General features: G+C 37.9%; 1 pseudogene; it reads left to right on the top strand.

The window, feature by feature from the left end:
* The first annotated feature begins 5680 nt into the window (after positions 1-5680).
* Positions 5681-9763, top strand: part of LOC107099601 — a 21802-nt pseudogene continuing 17719 nt past the window's right edge.

Here is a 9763-nt window from a genome sequence, read left to right as displayed (position 1 = left end):
AGGTTGTAAATGCAAGCATTAAACACATTTTTAGCTGTGTAAAAAGAGATTCTTTGCACTTCTTAGCTGTTGGTCACAAAGTGCGGAAAGAGGAAGTGTGAGAGTGGTCTGCAGAAAAAAACCCACTGCAGACGTACTGGCAAAGTACTAAAAAGAAGGAAAGAGAAGTACTTGAAAATTTTGTTTAGAAAACCTCTGATCTCTTGTTGGAATAAGGCTCTCTCTATATGCTTTAGTTTGAGCATGTTTTTTTTTTCTAAAAATGTAAATATTTCTCCAAGTAATTTTGTCAGCTTTCGATAGGAAAATGGGCCACACCTTGCTCTTTGTTCCAACTCTACACTGTAAGTATAATACTTTCCCTCTTTGATATAGTTTAAAAAGACACACTAGAACAGTAAAGTATATAGAGCACACACCACCTTTTTCACTTCTGCTTTGTTTTGGTTCAGATTGGGATTTAAGCACTACATTTAATATCTTACTGAATTTCTGTTTTCTATTATCATCTACATTTCTGTACATTTCTGTTTAAGTTTTCAGTTTACTGCTCGGCTGTGGAAACATTCAAGGTAACTAAAGAGACTTTAGTTCTTCTTTTAATCGGGTATCAGATTGTTTTCTCTGTTAATTTTTTTTCTTATCATTTATCCTTCTTTATTAAAATCAAACAACCATATTCCAATACTATTAACACTTGTAATTAAGCATTGAAATATATTTTATATGCTTAAGCTTTTAATTTTTTTTTCATCTGCCAGACAAATGCAAAATATAGAAAAACTAGGAAATATTTGAAAAAAAAAATGCTTTTATTATGGAAATTAGAATCATTGCCTCCTAAAGCAAATGATTCATACAACTAATTTGTGCTGCAACTAAATATAAACTAAGTGTAAATTTAAAATTGATTTTAAATTGCGTTTCTGTACCCCTATCTACTGAAATGTGCCTATTCTTTTTAGCACAGGCTTAATGAGATTGGAATGGTGCTGTCTGTGAACATCAATATTCAAGCCTTGCCACGGATTCTCAGTTTGTTTTATATTTTGAATTTCTACAAGACTAACATCAATGCTTTGATCTCAACTGTTGTATTGATGATTGTTGCATTTATATATCTTTTAGGTTTTTTTCATTCATGCAAGGTCAACTTCACCCTAATGTCAAGTATTTTGAAACCTCTAACAAGTTTTCCACAAGGAGAGCCTTTTATTTAGCTTTATGTATCATTCAGTCAACTGTGACACAAATTTTAAGCACTGTTGAAAAAATCACACCTCCACTTTTTTGATGAGGATTCATTGTGAGGATACATATGATTTTATATATAGGTCAAAACGTTTAAAAAGATATTCTCCCCTAACCAGGGCACCTGTTCCTCATGTTTTTTGTGTCTCCTATGTGGCTTGTGGCAGTTCTTTTTTTTGTCATGATGGGTTTTAGGTTCTTAGCCCACATGCAGAACACAACGGAGGCTGGGTAAAAGTTTAACTGAGTTTATTGAAAGTTTCACAAACACAAGATAATGTACTGGGTCTGGAACAGGTCCGGGCTGGTTCACTGAAGTCTGCAGAGATGATAGTTTGATTAGAAGGCAGGCAGATGAGTTATGAGTCTTTGATAATTCAGGATTATACCTTGACTGAATCCAGGCTTCTCTTTGAGAGAGAGGGAACCGTTGGGTCCAGAGACTGTTTGTTCAGCGGAGTACAAGAGCAGCTGCAGCGTCTAGCTTCTGACTTTGAATGGCAGACCTTGATCAGAGTTTCCAGCTCTTCACTAAGAGCAGCAGGGGAATCCACATAGGAATCTTCAGGTTAGGCTCTTCAAGGCAGATTGGCAGGTTAAGCTCATCCAGAGCTTCAGGTTAGAGACAGGTTTCCTGTGAGGCAAAAACAGAGGAGAGTTAGAATCTGATCTCTCTCTAGAGACAACTAAGATTCTTCAGTTTCTAGGCTCAGGTTGCTAACCAAACTAAGGTCAAAACTGCGGCGTCGAAGCAAGGTCTGGCAGCTGGTTATAAAGGGGAGGTCTCCTGATGAGTAGATGCGTCTCAGGTGTGCAGGAAGACTCCAGCTCCAGGAGACCCACAGTGCACTCTGCCGGAGGAAGGTGGTACAGCTCCAGATCCCAACATCTTTTAGATGTTTTTCAGATAACCACAATTGGCAAGGGCATCTTGTGTACCTCTAGGATTTATGCCGTCTTTGTCATGTATTTTTTGAGTCATTAGGCTAAGTGCGAATTAGCATTGATATTTATTTATGAATATTCTAAGAAAATAGTTTTAATTCATATAATTATGGGTAGTTTTTGGCCCATTGATGGCAGTCAGCCATAGTTACAGTTTCTAATGCCATATTCATAGGCTTTTGAAAAGGCTTTCTGCCAGTTCTTCAGGTGTGAAAAGCATATTTTATTTATGAATATTCCTCAGAAAATTATTTCAAGTGATATATTTGTGTGTAGTTTTTGGCCAATTGATGGCAATTAGCCATAGTCACAGTTGTTAATGCCATATTCATAGGCTTTTGAACAGGCTTTTTGCCGGTTCTTCAGGTGTGAAAAGCATAGTTTATTTCCTCAAGGGCTTGACTATATAAATTATGTGAAGATGAATGAAAAAGAAAAAAAATTTTTATCCAGTTAAAAAAGCTCAAAAGAGGCCATGTATTATGTTACAAGCAAAACAGGAAGTCTGCAAAACCCCAAACCCACAAAGCACCAGAGAGCTACTTACATGACTACAGTTTTAAAGTAAATGTTAGCACTGGTTTAGAAAATGAAACGAGCTTGCAAGAAATTATTGCCTCTCTTTATAAAAAAAAAAATTAAACAACATTTAGAATGTTCCTCCCACTTCTCAATTATGTACTACTGTAGAGTGATATTTAAACATGTAAAATTTTAAAGTTTGAGCACTTAAAATAAAATAAAAAATAAATATATGATAATCTCTCTCCAAACAGCATGGCGACCGATCCTGACTATGTCTCCATCATGGCTCAGCCCTGAAGTCTTAGTCACTCTAAGCTGTAAGGTTACATATCCAGCTCCTGATTGGGTGTTCTACTGGTATAAAGTATTTCCTGATCTACAAAACAATAACTATAGATATAAGCCACTGCCTGACAGCATCAGTGTGACTGCAGAGGACTCCTACATCATTCATGAACAGAGACACACAGCAGGATATGCATGTAGAGCTGGAAAAGGAAACCCAGAGAGTTTAACTGATTACAGTGAACCAAAGTTTGTCTGGTCTGCAGGTCAGTGAGTTTCCCTTTGTCAACTAAACAAATGTTTGGGTGAAGCAATACTACTTGATAACACATATCAATTTTCATACTTCATGAAATTGTATCAATAAAATTGTTTTTCTTCCAAGTTAACTATGTTTTTTTTGTATTATCAGATTTTAATTTCTGATCACAGATTTTATCTGTAATGTTTGTTAATTCACAACATTTTATAGATTGCTAGCATTGCTATAATTGGAAAGAAACAGTAAATACAGATGATGCAAATGAATTGGGAGTGGGACATTTTTTCATATTTTACTAATTTTGTTCATTTTTTTTTTATTTGCTAATGTCAGGTATTCTTCCAAAAGCATCTCTCACAGTGAAACCTGACAGAAAGAAATTTTTCATCTTAGAATATGTTCAAATGAGCTGTCAGGGAAACTCAGCTGACTGGAGAGTGAGGAAGTTTGAAATAACTGGATTTTCAGCCTATTTATCAGTTTGCTCCAATTGGGGAACGATGACTGGATCTTCATGCAGAGTTAACAGTCGCTGGCCCAGAGAAGCCGTGTACTGGTGTGAGTCTGGATCAGGAGAATTCAGCAACGCAGTCAACGTCACCTTACATAGTATGTAAATAAGCTGTTTCCCCATTAATTTCAGTTATTCTTTAATTGACTTTATTTTTCAGCTAAACTAAAAAATATATATACTCTGGAGTTTTGTTCTATTTTCCTTTGTGTAATATATTAATACTAAACAAAGACATCTAAGATGATTTCTTAAAATTTTTGCCATTGTTTTCTATTAATGAAAGTACCAACCTAAGGAGAAAAATACAGTTGTTAAGTGTTGTTTGCTAAAAAAAAATATTTTCTGTAATTATAAGTTATAATATTTGGAGCTATTGCTATATTAGAATATCTTAGCAATGCTACTAAAGCCTAGCACACTATATGGCACATGTTGTTATCGTTAAAATCTGTATTGCTTTGTCGAACAGAACCAGAGACAGTCATTACTGTGTCTCCATCATGGCTGAGCCCTGGAGCCTCAGTAAGTCTGAAATGTATGGTGAAACCTCCATCTGTAGAGTGGAGGTTCTTCTGGTATAAAGCTGTTCCTGATCGCTCCCAGGAGAACTACAGATATGAGCTGCTGGCTGGCAGCATCAGTGGGACTGTAGAGGACTCCTTCATCATTCATGGACAGAGACACACAGCTGGATATGCATGTAGAGCTCAAAGAGCCCACAGTATTTAACTGATCATAGTGAACCAAAGTTGGCCTGGTCTGCAGGTCAGTTTTCCACTTTCATCAGTGTATTTATATTCTTTATTTATGATATAATCACCAAAGACCATTTGTAAACAGTAATTTGGATTAAAGAAACTATCAGTCATGTTATATGTACAGAAGGATGATTGATATTTTTCTCACATACCTTAGGAACACAATAAAATTATGTATGGATATTTTTTTTTTTCAAAGCTTATTCAAAGTTTAAACATCTAAAAAGTGCAATATTGTAAGAAGGTACAATAGTTTTATAAAAACAAGAAGTGAAATAACTTATTGTGATGGGGGAGTTCTAGAAACTAAATAAGAAAATGCAATTTCTGAATTGGCGTGACATTACACCACCGTTGGGTAGAATAAATCTTTGCGAAGTTGATAAATAAAGCTCCTTCAGTAACAGACTGCTGCACCCTAATTGCACCGGGGATCATTATCACAGTTCCTTCCTCCCAGCAGCTGTAAGACTTTATAACCATTACTGCTCCCAATAAACTCAATATGTTGTTACATTAATGCTGATTTTTTGCAGAGATCTGTCTTAGTCAGTTAAAACACATGCTGCTGTCATTTTTTGCACATCTCTGGTGTTGCTGCTGTTTTTCACATATCAGTTACTCTAAAAAATGTCCACAGCTGTTACTTATTATGTTCTCCAGATACAGAGTATTTGTATTTTAAAAACACTGTACAGTACAATACTCAGTTTGTTTTATTTGATTATTTTCCTGTTATCTTTATACACTTTTCTAAGGTGCACATTGTTTGATCACTTTTACTGTAACCTTTGCTGCTGTAAACACAACAATTTCCCCACTGTGGTACAATGAAGGGATTTTCTATTCAATTCTATTCTATTCTCTTCTATTCTATCTTATTCTATCCTATTCTATTCTATTCTACTCTAACTATGGGTGATCTCTTCATTGTCTTTATCTTTGATCTGTGTCTCTCTCCTTTTTTATTTCAGATCCTCATTCAGCAGCATCTCTCACCCTGAGTCCTCACAAACAGAAGGTTTTCAGCATAGAAAATGTCCTGTTGAATTGTATAGGAAATTTTGCTAAGTGGAGAGTTAGGAGGTTTGAACAAACTGGAATTCATTATATGTATCTGACTGCTGCTGTTGGGGGACAATGACTGGCACTTCTTGCGCCATTAAAAGTCATGAGTCCAGTAGAGCAGTGTACTGGTGTGAGTCTGAAACAGGACACTTCAGCAATGCAGTCAGCATCACTATACACAGTAAGGTCTTTATATAATGTATTTATATAACCAGATTCAGAAAAAAATGACATCTATATACTGTATTACTGTTTTCTGTTATTTAAGATTATTTAAAGAGTAAATAATTAAACTTTTTTTTACATGTTCCTTTTCTACAAGCTTAAAACATATTTTGCAATAGATCAAATAAAACTTTATTAACTGTCAATGATTATAACGTTTTTAATTTAAAAGGTGTGTCTCAAACTCTTCCTTTAAATAAATTTTTTATGCTAAATTAAATTGGATATTTGAAATTAAAGCATGTTTTTCAATAAGGTGATAACTTATTTTCAGGAAGCTTCTGGTTTTAATATCAGGCAGCCTCATTTATGTATGAGATCAGTTTAGACAAATGTCGTGGAAAATGTCCTCCCAACGACTTAAAATTGGTGCTAACTCTTATAAAAATTCAAAGTTCTTAAAAAGCAGTAGAAAAGTCTTCAAAACAATCAAAAATCAGGCAGAAGCAACCGAGTCCAGGTCCAACGTGGTTTTATTGCAAAATACAAAATAACCACACGAGCTGATCACCGGTGAGCAACTGACAATATGTTGAAAACAGCTCTCTTTTATACACTCAAGGGGTTTGTGGGCTCCTCCCATAAACCCCCTCCTTTCTTTACATCATTTTAGGTGTTTTCTTCGGGTAAGTCCAATTATTTTTATCTTACCGGGGGAAAACCCCCTTCAAAACATATTTTTTATATATTTAATTAAAAGCCTTTGTTACAGGTCATGGTGACATTTCTTACAGGTCATTATGACATCTGGTGTACTTAAATCAAAAACATATCACAGGTTTAATCATCAATATGTCAAAACAATGTTTTTCATCCAGTGTGATCTAAGATCATAACATTACTTCAAACAAGGTCAGCATAACCCTGGTGCTCCATGTCCCAGTAAAACATCACCTTTTCTGTGACCAGTACTGCACAGTGTTCTTGGAGATGACAACTCAATTATCACAATTAGTTTAGCTAAACTGTGCAACCCCTGAACAACCCATTCTCCATGTGTATGTCTTAAAAACAGGCCTCATTTCTGCTCCCTGAGGCAACAAAGGCCTTCAATGGCCTTGGGCTCAGTACTGTTAGTGCTGCCCGCTTATTCCCTGATTTTTCCCAACTTAGCCTTATCTTCAAAGCTGCACCTGCAGTGAGCTCAGAGTTTACACACATACTGCTTTCTATCTCTCCATGCTGGCCTTCACTTTTAGATTCTTCTTGACTTTTCTATCATAAATGCATTTATAGTAAAACATTTATTCAATATGTAAAACTTGTATCCAACATATTTTAATCATAAGTGCAGATTAATTTACTACATTTCCCCCCTTTGATCCTGAAAAGGATCACAACAAAGTGAATCTGCAGGTGATTATCCACGTAAAATACCGTAAATGTGAAGTTTCAAAAGTAACAGATGTTTATATATTTTGCACACCAAACTAAAAGTGAGACTAACACACACCCTATGCTTGTAGTGTCTGATAAAATGACTAAATGTACAAAGTAGAATGTAAAAAATGAAGAACGTCTTAAACAAAGAGGGATCCCCCTCTTGGCTCACTTATGAGGATCTTTTCTCGTTGCTTACTTTTTTTGTAGAAGGATTTTCAGGTATTGTTTTCTCAGCAGAGAGGAATCCTAATGCCCAAGCAGGTTTGTCTCCTACTAGCTCACTGCATTCCCCTCCACATGGTGTCCTTACACACCATAAATAAACTAAGAGCAGCAGCATCATGCCTGGACTATGCCAGGCAAACACATCATCCAATGGTCAATGGACCGTCATTACATCCAACATACGAGTAACCATGTGGTACTCTCCTGCACAGTACTTCTACTGTCACATGTGTTATACACATACACAATTATTCCGTTATTTTTTAACATAGGTATTCATAATCATTAATAATCAGTATTGTCCTTATATGCAGTATGGTGATGTGGTTGAGATTAATGATAGCGTGGCCCCGGCAGCTGCAGCAACGTAGTAGTAGTAGTAGCCACGCGCCCGTGATCGCTCAGCTGCAGCAACTTTCCTTGCAGGGTGATTATGGTGTTTCGTGCCTCCTTAAGTTGATGTCTCAGTTCCTGATTTTCTCGGGTCAAACGCTGCATCTTCCCTTTTTCCCTGGTTTTGTATATGCTGCGGCGAACAGCCTCTATGAGTCGGCTTGTGGTGTAATACTTCAGACCCTCCATCATTTTTGAATACACCTCTTTGGTCATAGAGGTGACCTCAGGCGCCAGGTCGTTGACCGAGCGATAGGTATGCATTGGATGAGCAAAGAACCCTGTGAGGTGCTGATATTCCTCTTTTGCGATACATAGGCCTGCGAAGATCACGTATCGTCCTGTTCGCGGAGGGGGGCCTCATCTCAGTGCGCTTTAGCCGCACGCCTGATGTGGATGGCAGCTCCTGAAGCGGTCCAGCGAGTTGTTCTCCATACGGGGGTTTGCGGGGGTGTTGCTTGGGCTGATGTCGATCTGCAGGGCCCCAGGTGATTGCGGGTTGGACATTGGCCTTCCTGTAGGCGGTGGTGGTTGATCATCCGGCTGCCTCCTGGGTGTCATCGGGGGTCTGTTCCACCCCGAAGGTGCGATGCCTGGCCCCCCTGCCAGATCTTCTGGCTGCCTGTTGGGAACATTGGGGCCTGCAGCTACCTCTAGTGGTGTGCCTACCGACGCCTGTGTAGCGTGTCTTCTTCATTTCTCTAAATCCCTAAAACTCCAGCATGCAAATTACTACATCTACGTGAGTAAGTATGTGAGTCATTGTTATGCAAATTAATATACATATATACAATAGTGTTGTTAAAGAAATTCACATACCTGGTGGGGGTGGGAGGAGATCATGGCTATGTTCTATATGACTTGGTCCATTTGTATTTCTACTATTGGGAACTGTCCAGTTACACTTACAACAAGCTTTGAGACCAGTCCCCGAACAAGGGGTATGACGCAGCCAATAACTATCAATATGATCAATATTATTGCTCCTAAAATCATCCCTGCTGCCTTAAGATATTTTCCCCATCCAAGCTTATTGACCCAATCCCAGAATCCCTTCAACTGGGTGTTCTAATTAGACTGTAGCACATGTTCATCTCTCATTCGTGTCATTTCCTGTAGGACTCCTGTGAGGCTGCCGTTAACATCTGTATGCATAGGAATTAAAGTACAATAATCCTCCTCTATATAATCACATATCCCTTGGTCCCCAGCCGTGCTGGACTCTAGCACGAACCTATTTTGCAGAACCATCAGTGAAGTAGCATGCAATTGTTCCTTCACCAGATCTATGCCCTTTATTGTAAAATTTATAAACCTTTGTTGATTATACCATAGGAGATTTACCCACCTACTATTGCGAGCTATATACTGCGCATTAACAATTGATCCTTATGTTGGTACTGAACCAGCCCCTCTTCCACTTATGATCCAATCACTCCCTATGGCAACCTGTTCTTCAGGTACCCATTATGGGACCTGATCCCAGGTGATATATACCTCATCCGATATTTTCCACTCGTGTTTAACGGGAGTACTTCTTTTAGCGCGATTGGTTATTTTGTTAGATGTCTCATTGATGCCTATTGGGTTATTTACTATTAACTTCAGTTGTCCTGTCAGCATTACTGGTGCACAGATGCCTTCCCACTGAGCAGGTAGTATGGCCAACATCTGTGTCTCATTGTGACACATCCAAAAAATGTCACCTAAAGGGGCAGATCCCTTCACCAGGCTCTGTATTCGGTATTGAGACACACTTGAAGGTTGGAACTCATAGATGACATGTCCCCCATCTGGTACTACTTGTTCACACCGTATGGTAGCATTGAGACTAGTTTTACAAAACTTAACGTGGTGGGTGGAATTGCCATCCTTAGTTGGTGGGTACCATGTTCTATTACTACATGTCACCAGTCTATCTGCTGTCCA

The sequence above is a fragment of the Cyprinodon variegatus genome, unplaced genomic scaffold (assembly GCF_000732505.1).
Source record: "Cyprinodon variegatus isolate N-32 unplaced genomic scaffold, C_variegatus-1.0 Scaffold887, whole genome shotgun sequence".
Lineage (NCBI taxonomy): Eukaryota > Metazoa > Chordata > Actinopteri > Cyprinodontiformes > Cyprinodontidae > Cyprinodon > Cyprinodon variegatus.
This window is presented reverse-complemented; position numbering and strand designations above follow the sequence as displayed.